This window comes from Lissotriton vulgaris, chromosome 4_1 (genome assembly GCF_964263255.1).
Source record: "Lissotriton vulgaris chromosome 4_1, aLisVul1.2, whole genome shotgun sequence".
NCBI lineage: Eukaryota > Metazoa > Chordata > Amphibia > Caudata > Salamandridae > Lissotriton > Lissotriton vulgaris.
In genome coordinates, this window is record NC_141691.1 from 1,447,883,261 (window position 1) to 1,447,895,697 (window position 12,437).

Here is a 12,437-nt window from a genome sequence, read left to right on the forward strand (position 1 = left end):
ATTAATTAAATATTTTTCAAATATATTTAAACCATTTATTATTATTAATATATAAATATTAATTAATACTTAAATACCAAAAATAATAATAAACAAAATACTAAAGTAATCAATAAAACAAATACTAAAATAAAATATATATCTTATAATAATTAAATTATTAATACCCAAATTTATATTAAAATAGATATATAATTTTGTACAAAAATACTTTTTATTTTTTTAATACATTATTTTACACTTATTCAATGAACATATACATTATTAATACCAAAAAGATGTAATAAACAAATTCCTAAAATAATCAATAAAATAAATACTATATTAAAATATATATCTTATATTTATTAAATTTATAATAATATAAAATATATAATTATCTATATATAATTATAATTATAATTATCTATATTTAATTATTTACAAAAATACTTTTCTTTTGATTAATACATTATTTTACAATTAATATATATACAGTCCTATATTTATAATATACAATATTAAATTTCAATGAACAAATTTAATTATTTAATTATTTTAATATTACTACAATCTAACCTATTTTTAAATGAAATATATATAAAAATTATTTTTAAATACATACATATACATATATATATATATGCGTTGTAAAAGTACCTGCGTTGTAACTGTACCTGCGTTGTAACAGTATAAGTTGTAAATGTATGCGTTGTAATAGTACCTGCGTTGTAAAAGATGCGTTGTAACAGTACTGCGTTGTAAAAAATGCGTTGTAACAGGTGTATACCCGTGACCTTGATAAGAGCCTAAGGAGGGAATCAGTGGTAGAGTGTTTGGGAGGCCTGTCTGCACCATAAAGTGGATTTGCATTGCTCTGGGTCTGATTCTGCATGACAAGCAAATTTTGCTGATCTGTAAAGGCCATTGTTGTGAAATCAATACATACATTTGCCTCCGACCTGTATTTGCAAATATGTATTTATAGTAAGCTAGGAGTGAGTTTGATTGCTTCGAGAGGTTGTCTGCTGGGTTGTTCTGTATAGTCTGATTTGTATTAGGCTATGAACGTTTTCCCCAAGCCAGTAATTTAATATATCCATGCAAAGAAATTAAAACCACAACAATATGCAGAAGCATTCATTGTTGAAGGGTCTTTTAACTCGTCAGAAGCCTAGCACAGGCTGCATTTTTTAATTAGCCACGTAAAATGACTCAAACAAATCACAATGCATTATTTGTAAAGGAGCACGTGTCCCTAGAGGTTTCATCTCACAAAATAATTGGCAACTGAACACTATCATCTGTGTGGAAAGACATGCGTGATAAAGTCACATGCGTTCTAATGGAAACGTGTTAAAGGTAAGGCGTGGTTCCCAATGCTTTGTGAAGGCTGTTTCCCAACTGCTATGCAACTTCTTCTACTCTTAGAGCTGAGATTTTCATTAAAGTCTTATAGTCTGAATTCAGCACTTTAGCGTAATAGGACGGAATGTATGAAGCTCTGTGGTTATACTGAATAAGTAGCTACCTATGTTATGCCATCTATTAATACAATAACTGCACTTTCACAATTGCTTTATTAACCTTCCTGCTTTCTCAAATTTGCTTGAAAATGAACGATTTTTCTTCTCTTTTTTCAAAATTTTCTCGGGGGGGCGGGGGCGGTAACCCCGCCAAACCCTCTTTATGGGGTTGGGGCTCGCTCGCTGTGCTCGCTCGCTACGGTGCAGTATGCAAATCAGTTTGCGCCACACCATTTTCAAATGTCACCAGCCGCCCCTGCATGCTATGCCACCTTCCTGCACACTACTGATCGGACAAGCTCAGAGAGGCTTGTACAACTTGAAGATCTCTCCAGTCTGTCATTGTAGACAGCTGTAGAGCATTCAGATGACTGCAAGTGCACAAATACAGAAAGTGTTTCCTACTACACGCATTACACTCGTATGTACATCCCCTAGTTCCACCTAAAGAGTCCTGCACCGGTAAGGGGAGAACAAGCGGGTGTAGCATATGTATATTAGTTGGGTCATGATTCAGAAACAGATCAAGAAATCTTTTGCTTACCTGTGGATAATATGGTCCCAGAGAAGGCAAGTCATCAGTTTTATCCGCAAATAATAAACAGAAGCAATTTAATGTTTTTGCATCAGGTTAGAATGCAGGTCCCTTCTTGCGCTCTTATCCAATGTTATACTCTAATATTTGTGGTAGGGAGCTCTTCAAACTATACATGTGGAAGCATGTATAATAATATAAATCATTCCTGTCAGTGTAAGTATAAGGAAGACGAGGGTTATGGCTAGTTGTACAGTAAATGAGCAGTCTTAAGTTCTCCGCCCAACAGCCATCCTGTGGACCATAAAGGGTCGGTCATAGTGTAAAGACAGGCTTGTATTTGTGCTAACATGGTTCAGGGGGATGTGCTGTAATGTCAAGTGACTTAATGACAAGCTTGCAATAACCCTTGGGGCATCGAACTGGCCTGCTGCATATTTATAGTTTGTTGTATTTCTTTGTACACTTCTAGACTATATTGCAATTCAAAATCCATGTATTCTACTTTACTAGTTTTTGCACCTGGGAGACTTCACTCTGAATGGAGTGTTGTCTTTTGTACTGTACTGCTACTTCGACTACAGTGTGTCTACTGTTGACCGTGCACCCATGAAAAATGTATTGCCTACTTCAATGCTGCTGATAACATTGTAATCCACAAATGCTGAGGCTCATCTACCCATTCTCCACTGCTGCATTTGGCTTCGTAGGTGTGAGTGTATTTGTCCAAGTACTGCTGTCCCTGTTGCACACTTCAGTGCCATCTCTCTTGGACAGCATCCAACACAGAGCTGTGTCCTTTCCATTATCAATTCCGCTTCCTCTGGGGTATCCAGCTATAGATCCAGATGCACCTATCCCACAGCATGCATCCGCATCACCCATGAATCCATGCCCTACGAAGTATTTGCCCAGAGTACTGCAATCAGCCACATTCAAAAGACCACCATGAGAAAGGGCCACATTAATGTATTATCTGTTCTTAATCACTGAGATAACACTAGTGGCTACTGTGTCAGTTCTGTGTTGGGCACCTTGCACTTTGCATGTCCTTTGTTGACCACAAATGGAAAGATAAATACACATATGTGTTTGTTGCAATAACACATCTGCTATTAATCAAAAAAATACAGTCTAACATAAAATCACAACACACTTCAAAGACAGTTGCTAAAAAATATAAACTTGCAGACATCAAATCCTATCTTTCAGACATACAATTTCAAATCCCTTTTAATACTACAAAATATACTGGAATTACAGTGCAAAAAAAGACAATTGATTCGATAATATGGCACCAGCTGTTGCCAGGTGTTTCCCACGAAGCTGAGTATGGTACTGCTGGTAGATAAATAATTTTGGATGGTTGTAGATTGCAGTGATTTTTGAGGACCGCTGAATGTACATCACCTAGCCAAGCAGTGAAGTGGCGCTCCATGAAGTGCATATAAATAATAGGGCACTAACCTGATATGTGAAGTCATGAGTGGCCATTTAAACTCCCATCACAGGTTTCACACATGGTCATATTTCGCTAGACCAAATACTATTCCACCTATCGGAGATACTATACCTATAATGCTGTGTTTTGTAATAAACGCTATAATCTATTGCATGTCTGGAACCCAAACACGAGAGATTGTAGTTCCATTCCGAACAGGAAAGTGGACAGTTTGAAGGCAGAGTGGCTGGCACTTAGCTGCTCTGGGGAGTTTTTTCTTTAAAGGATTTTACTTACAAGATTATCTATCTCCTTGTTTGAGGACATTACTACATTTGTTGTGGCGACGAGTTAGACAACTCCCCAGCGAACTCATGATGGACAACATTTCCAAGAATTCTAGGGCAGTCTCCACTGAGGTTTCAAAGTTCAGACTGCATTTACAGCTGCACTTGTTCCTCACATCTCAAAGCCCTCCTGACAGCTTCTGATGACGGATTGGTATCCATAAAGTGGTTCCTATGCAGATTTGCAAGATGTATTTCCTGCGGCAGTCTTCCCCAGGCCACAGGAGACGCATGCGAGCTTGTCATCACATGTTCCTGGCACGCTGGTTCCCTGCACGTTTCCTTGATCTTCAGTTTACTAATCTGCTGTGTGTGCACTACATACTGCTCTCTCAGCATCTCTGGTATTTCCCTGGAACCGGGATACACTTGTTAACAGCGTTCAGCACATCTTGGGGCATATTACCAAGGGCCTTTTCGCCGCTTTAGCAGGACTTTTTCCCGCTAAAGCGGCAAAAATTTCATCACCAAATTACCAAGCTGTCGCTAACACCAGTTAGCGACAGCTTTCAGGCGATAGCGAGCATTTTGGGGCCCGCTTTGCATGTCAGCGATAATTATCGCTAATGACATGCAAAGTGGGTGTGCCAAAATGTTAGCGACTGAAAACAGTCAGCAACATCACTAACGCCTATTACCTACAAAGGCGAAGCGATGGAAATATTCGCGCTAAGCGCGAATATCTCCAAAAGCTAACGCCTGCTAATACCAGTTCTTAGCCATGTTATCCAATGGAAGGTGGATAAAATGGCTAAGAGCTGTTTCACGCTATTGCGTGAATATCGCTGTATAGTCAGCGATATTCATGCATTTTGCCTGATTTTTATCGCTTTTGAGATAAAGCTTGCTAATAGCAAGTTATTTCAGCGATACAAATCAGTGAAGCCCGGGATAATAATTTTGCCGCTAACCCTACTTAGCGATAAATATCGCTGTTTGTAGGTAATATGCCCCTGTGTTCTATAATGTTTTCCTTATTCATGGGAGATGCTTGCTTTATGATCTACAGTGGTCATGCTTAATCAGGATCATTACTGCAAGGATCTAATGCATAAACCCATCTTGTGTTGGTAAAAAAGTTATGGTGACGAACACACCTTAAAGCACTTTTTAGATTGAATATATAAAATTTACGGTGACGTAAATGTTTTAAAACTGTATTTCGTCTGGCTAGGAATGTGTGCCCTGTCCCACGGTAAAGCACACACCTGTTATTGGGTCACATACACATCTGTAATTACAATACATTTTGAATCAAATTCAGGAGTTTACAATAAAATCTTTGCAATGCATGATATTTGTTATTCATTGTATTGTTGAGCTATTAGTTTAATAATTTTATTTTTTACTTGATTTAATCTTAGAGGGATATTGTAAAAATGACGCACAATCTAGCTGTTCCTCCATCATTTTTGGCTAACCCTGGCAATCCAGAAAATGCGTGAGAGGAATGGATTGATGGATTCAAACTATTCATGTTGGCAGCAAGTAATGAAAGATTGGCTGATGAAAGCAAATGATTTCATGTTGGTACATTAGGTAAAAAAGGTTAAAGGATGTTTTATGCTTTAACAGATATTCCTTCTCAGGAAGCAGGTGATAATGTGTCAGTGTATGCAAAAACTACAAAGCAACTATATATTTTGGGAACAAAACTAATGTCATTCTAGAACGCTACACGTTTTTTTCTCATACACAAAAAATTGATGAATCTATTGACACATTTGTAACTGAGTTGAGAGCATTAATGGTAAATTGTGCTTTCGCTGGCAACCAAGTTAGTGAGGGTATCGAAGTTGATAACAGTGAGGAAATATATATTGATCAGATCATATGTCTGTTGGATGTATCAGATAACCGACCATTGGTATCTCCACTCAATCATCCTGACAAGGACAGATTGTTGAGTGCGATAGATCCTAAATGTTCAAATTCAATTGATGGTCATCCCTTTTTTCCATGCTTGTGGGCTCATGAGCCAGATTTATCAATATTTAGAAAGATTATTTTCAAAAGTGTAAAGCTTTTGGAGACACACTAGTGTACAAACCAGATTCTAAATTGAAGTCATACAGTGGTGAATTGGTTGAGTTATTGGGATTTTTCATAGCTGTAATCTCATATAAGAACAAATGCATTTCTGGTATGGTATACATTGCTAAGTAGGGGGCCGCTTTGCTTGGCCTTATTCTTCAGTCTGCCATGAGTATACAGTTACATACGGGTACACACAAAAAAGTCATATTGGGGGATACTCCGGATAAAGAAAAGGACATTGCACAAGTGGGTGCCACTATTCAAGAAAAAGATTTTATACAAGCATATCCAGAGGTGTTTTCCAATAAGCTGGGCAAGTTAAACGGTTTCAAATATCAAAAAATATAACAAATGGGTTGTCATCCCAAAGTCCACAAAGTATAGAAGTTGCCATTGTCTGTGAGGGATGATGTCAAAACTGAAATTAAAACACTTGTTGATGCTGACATCATTGAGGAAATAAAAGCATCAGATTGGTTAGCACCCATTGTCTTAGTCAGGAAACCAGATCAATCTATTAGGTTATGAGTTGATCTTAACAATTCAAACAACGCTATGTGGGTTGATAGGCATCCCTTGCCTAACATAAATTAATGTATTGCTACTGTGGGTAAAAACAAATGTTTTTCAATGATTGACTTGTCGGCAGCCTCTCAAATTGAGTTGCATAAATCGTCTAAACATTTGACTTCCTTTATCACACTGTTTAGCGCATATAGATTTAAATGGATGCCATTTGGTTTGACATCTGCGTCTTCAGTTTTTCAGAGACTGATGCAAAAACAATTGGGAGATATGCCTGGAGTTAGTTATTTCCTGGATGACATTTTGATTAGCGGCAAGGATGTACATGACCATGATGTCAAATTAAATGGGTTTTGGAAAGGCTTCAATGCGATGGCCAAACAGTCAAACAAGAGAAGTGTAAGTTGAGCGTTAACAGTGTGACTTACTTGAGTCACATTATAGATGCCAGTGAAGTTAGACCTCATGAAAAGTTGTTAAATAACATAGTCAACAATATAAATTCTGCTAAGTAGGATGATTTGAAATCTTTTCTACGGGCAATTGAGTTTCATGAAAAGTTTGTAGCAAACTCTGCCGATAAGACGTAGTGCATGAGGAATTTGCTCAAGAAATTGTGCAACTTTGATTGAGCTGAGTTGTGTCAGAAAGAATTCAACATAATTAAATTGGAAATTGCTAATGCACCGTATCTGGGTAGTTTTGACATATCATGCAAAACTATGTTATCTACCGATGCTAGCGCTTTTGAATTAGGTGCAGTGTTGTTACAAATACAGAATGGTGAAGAAGTCGTCTTAGCATATGATTCATGCACATTGTCTGAGGATGAAAAACGGTATTCTGTAATTGAAAGGGAGGCTCTTGCAATTATTTGGGCTGGCAGCATTTCAGGACATTTGTATGGGGCATACGATTCATAATCAGAACTGATCAGAAACCTCTAATCAATGCCTTTTTTACTAAGGGATCAGGTGTTATGTCACTGATAATTGCCAGATGGATAGCAAATTTACAAGAATACAATTTTACCATGCATTTTTTGGCATGATTAAATAATGTATTTCCTGATGCATTATCTAGATACAAGTTAATGCCAGAATATAATTTGCATTCTGGAGATGGCTTACAGGAATTTGGAAGGGTTTCAGTTGTGGGGTGTTTTGTCAAAACATGTTATTACAAAGGAAGGGTTGGATGCTGTCAATGGTGACGAAAAGTTGACAAAGTTGAGTGAGTACATTAGGGAGGGTGGCTTTCTATTGTATCTGACATAAGTAAATATGTACAGGTGAAACATGAGTTATGTACAGATGATTGGGGTGTGAGAAGAGGGGGTACGCTTATTTCCCCCATTATTTTGAGGAGCAAGTTTGTGGAGTGTGGTCACCAAGATCATCTAGGCAGGAGTAAGACCAAAATCAGGTTAAGGGAACTGTTTTCTTGGCCAGGCATGGATAAAGATGCTGAAAGTATTGTCAAGGTTTGTGAGTTGTGTGCTAGTAGTGTTAAAATCTTGAAAACTAATACGCATCCTCTCCAGCCGATTGATTATCCTGAGAGTCCCTGGTCAAAAGTGGCAAAGGATGTAATGGGTCTTATTGATGTGCTGGATATTTGCAGTAGATTTGTGATGGTCATGGTGGATTACTATTCGAAATGGTTTGAAGTAGAATTTATGGGAGATGTAACGTACAAATCAGTTGTACATCCTTATGAAGTTGTATCGGACAATGGTCCCCAGTTTTGTTACCAAGAGGTGGGGTCATACTTGAGTCAGAGAAATATTCAGTATTGCAAGACTGTGGTGTACAATCCCAGAGATAATGGTCTTGTAGAGAGAGTTAACAGGATTGTAAAGGAGAGCATACAGATGCCTGTGGCCAGTGGTAAAAGTGTAGTGGAACATGTCAATCAGGTAATGTGGAATATATATTGTACCACAGGATTGTCGCCTTTGATTTATTAAGGAACAGGAACCAAAGTTTGCAGTTTCAATGGGATCAGATCAAGGAAGTGTGGATATTGATGTAAAAGCACTTCGGAAGAAAGGTGGGTGGAAAACAAGCAAGGTAAGATAATTATTTTGATGGGAGATATAGGGCCAAGCAATTGGATTTGTCATGTGGTCAAAGGGTGAAGGTTAAGTTGCCATGGAGCCCGATTCACAGAACTAACTTAAGACAAAATCCTAAACATACTACTATGAGTAAGTGCATCTACTCATTTTGATATTCACAGAAGGCACTTACTCATCAATAAGTAAGTGCCTTCTGTGAATTCCAAAATGAGTAAGCGCCTTCTGTGCATACCAAAATGAGTAAGTGCCTTTTTTGAATACCAAAATGGTAGTAAGTCTAGGATTTTGTCTTAACCCCTTTGGTGCTCATGACGAGCTCAGCTCGTCATGAGGCACGGTGCTCGGGTGCTCATGACGAGCTGAGCTCGTCATGACCACACCCAAGATCATTATGGACCAGCACAGGAGAGGAATATCCTGCGCAGCCAGGGTGTTAAGTTAGGTCTGTGAATCTGGCCCATGGTTTTTAAGAAAAGGTAAATCTGTATTCTCCGATCCCAAGGTAGTAAAAAGGGTTGGAAGGAATTACGTTGTGTTGTGTGATGGTTCTAGTTGGATTAAAAGCTGTGTGGTCAAATTAGTGGATGAGCGAGTGAAAGAGGGTGATAGTTGTGCAAGAGGGGCTCTACAGTTTAAATGTAATGAAACGTTCATGAATAAAAGTCAGAAAACAAGTACAACCAGTTTTAGGGAAAAAAAGGAATATCAGATTTCTTGGAAATACAGAGATTGTGTGTGTAATTGATTTTCTTTGCATACTTACACGGGGTTCTTATTTACACTAAATGTCTTTCTCTGATGTGCATCCTGTATATAGTAATTGTGCCTCTCCGGTGCATTACGTTTCTGTGGTAATTTTTTTTTTTTTTATATAAATGTGGACATATGTTGTGTTTTGCAATGAATGCTGCAAACTCTCCCCTGCCTAGAACTGAAACACGAGAGATTACAGTTCCATTTGGAACAGGAATGCGGGCAGTTTGAAGGCAGAGAGGCTGGCGCTTGGCTGCTCTGTGGAGTTGTCTCAATAAAGAATTTACTTACAAAGTTGTTTATCGCATCCTTTGAGGACATGTGACACATAGGTAACTGAGAAATGATGATTATGTAGTCAGACGTCTAGCACCATGTGAATAGCAGCACTGGTATTAGATAATGTACATTTCATAGAACATAGGAGGGTATGAGGGCCATTGACATGGATGCACACACGCAGCACATGTTACTGCCCTCACCAGTTCTCTTTTATTAATCGCTGTGAGTGATTCCATTTTTAAAATGCTTTGACTGAGTAGATTCTGTAGGCAAGGCTTGCAATGTTACCTGTGGGGTAATATAATTTGGGATTTTCATGCTTATACCTTGCTTTATTGCATATTGATTGCTGCTGTATGTGCTTTTATCTTTTCCACTCTCCAAGGCGATCGGACACATGAAGCAAGCAGTTGGTTACAGTATCACTTAGTATCACAATACATCATACATACCACTCTAGCAACAATGCCATGTCATCCTGCACATGGACTATGACCACAGCTACTTACAGTGGAGGTGGCTCAAAAAAAGATTATCTGCTCCACTGACGCTCGTGCACTGACTGAATTTTCATTGTCCCTTTGGTCTTGTATCCTGGAAATTTTGAGCACATAAAGATCTTAGATGATATTCCTCCCCTCCCCTCACACCTATGTAGTTTGTGATGTAATACACAGTACATGATATTCACCCTCTGAAGATGGTGTGGCAACCAAACACATGTAAGCATCTATATTTTGAGTTTGTAAAAGGAGAAGTTTATTCATAGTACCACATCCCCAGCAGAGTCAGCGCAACTGACTAACACAGAAGCAGCACAAAGCTAATTAACATTCTAGGTTCTAGATGGAACCATTCTTTGATGCTTTGGACAGAGATGACATCACCACGGCATCTCCCTTCTTCATATAAAATAACGAAAGCTTACATGGCAAATAACAATACATTTCTTACACAAAATGTAGACAGATATATACACCTTCTTAACATTAGCTCATACTAAAAGTCACACAATTAACACACTAGAAACAGCGTCAAAGTGTGAAACATAAAAAGAATACAACATAAATGATGCTATATCACTTTTCAATTATACCTCCCGGTAACAGTTTCTTAATATGCCTACCACTTTTTGCATATCACAACATCCACATTTAGGCAACATCAACAGGTTGAGAAAAATTGCCATGATGAAGCAATCTGTCCTGTCATGTGGGATGGTCTGTTAAATACTACAGGGACCATTTTGTCCATCTTCTCTCATGAGATATGCTGGGACGACGTCATGGGTTCTGGGTTGTGGCAACAAACAATTGTCACCAAATCTGTGGTAATCAGATTCATGTGACCAGCTCCAACAACCGTTTGTAGAAGGAGAAGTTTATTCGTAGTATCACAACCCCAGCAGGGATATATGATGTTACAACGCATACTATTACAACGCATACCGTTACAACGCATCTTTTACAACGCGAAAACTGTTACAACGCATGTTTTTACAACGAGTACTATTACAACGCAAAATAGTATTTAATTAGGAAAAATACCATTACAACGCAACATATAACAACGTATACCATTACAACGCAAATATATATATATTTTTTTTTCCTTTGTATAATTAAACCTGGCACGGGATGCAGGGAAAATAGGGGTTTTGGGTGGGTAAGTGTATTAAATTCAGTATGAAAAACGACCATATTTTTAACGTATAGCAATTAATTATTTAATAAATTATTACTCGAGTATTAATTAATACATAAATGAATATATATTTTATTTTCCTTTGTATAATTAAACCTGGAACGGGATGCAGGGAAAATAGGGGTTTTGGGTGGGTAAGTGTATTAAATTCGGTAAGAAAAACTACCATATTTTTTTAAAATAGCAATTAATTATTTCATAAATTATTACTCGAGTATTAATTAATACATAAATGAATATATATATTTTTTTCCTTTGTATGATAAAACCTGGCACGGGATGCAAGGAAAATAGGGGTTTTGGGTGGGTAAGTGTATTAAATTCTGTAAGAAAAACTACCATATTTTTACGAATAGCAATTAATTATTTATTAAATTATTGCTCGAATATTAAATTTAATACTCGAGTACTTACTTTAATACTCCGATTGGAAAAAATGATTTTAATTTACTGTAATATTTTTTTTAAAATAAAATAAACACACCTTTATTAATATAGACGATATGTGAATTCACTGATATTACAAACAGATATAGAGGATTTATGGACGCCATTTTGAAAAGGTATAACAATATTTAGTCCTACTATTATTTCAAGGAATAAAAACCACAACACATTAGCCAAAATGGATGCCAAAACGGCTCACATAACGCTATATAAAGTACTTAAAATTAATTTTTAAATTATACGTTTACACAGAAATAAGTGTAAAATTAAAAACCAATTCTTGCGCATATTTTTACAAATAAAATTGAGTTACTAAACCAAACTTATAAATAGTAGCCAGACACCATTTTGAAATTAGTTGATCCTCAACTACCCGAGAGAGCAGACGTGAAATCTGATCCTGTGACCTTTTCACCCTGTCATCTCAGTTAGACTAAGTGAACTACTGCGTTAAACGATTTACATCGATTTACAAGTAAGTAATGTTTAGCAAAACCGTTAACTAAATAAGTACGTTTTATTTCAAATGATTATAGAACAAAATATTATTAACTATGTTTATTATTTAAAATATAATTAGATGTGGCGAAAATATTACTGGGAATTAATAAACATAAACGAAAAAGAATTACATTTCTTAAAAATACGAGCAATATATTTTGCCTCATAGAAATAAATAAAATATGTTGCAAAATAAAACGGCATTTTTTTTAAATGCGATAAAAATAAATTATTATTTATTTATTATATTTCTCTTAGAATCCAATTCAAACCCGTACAA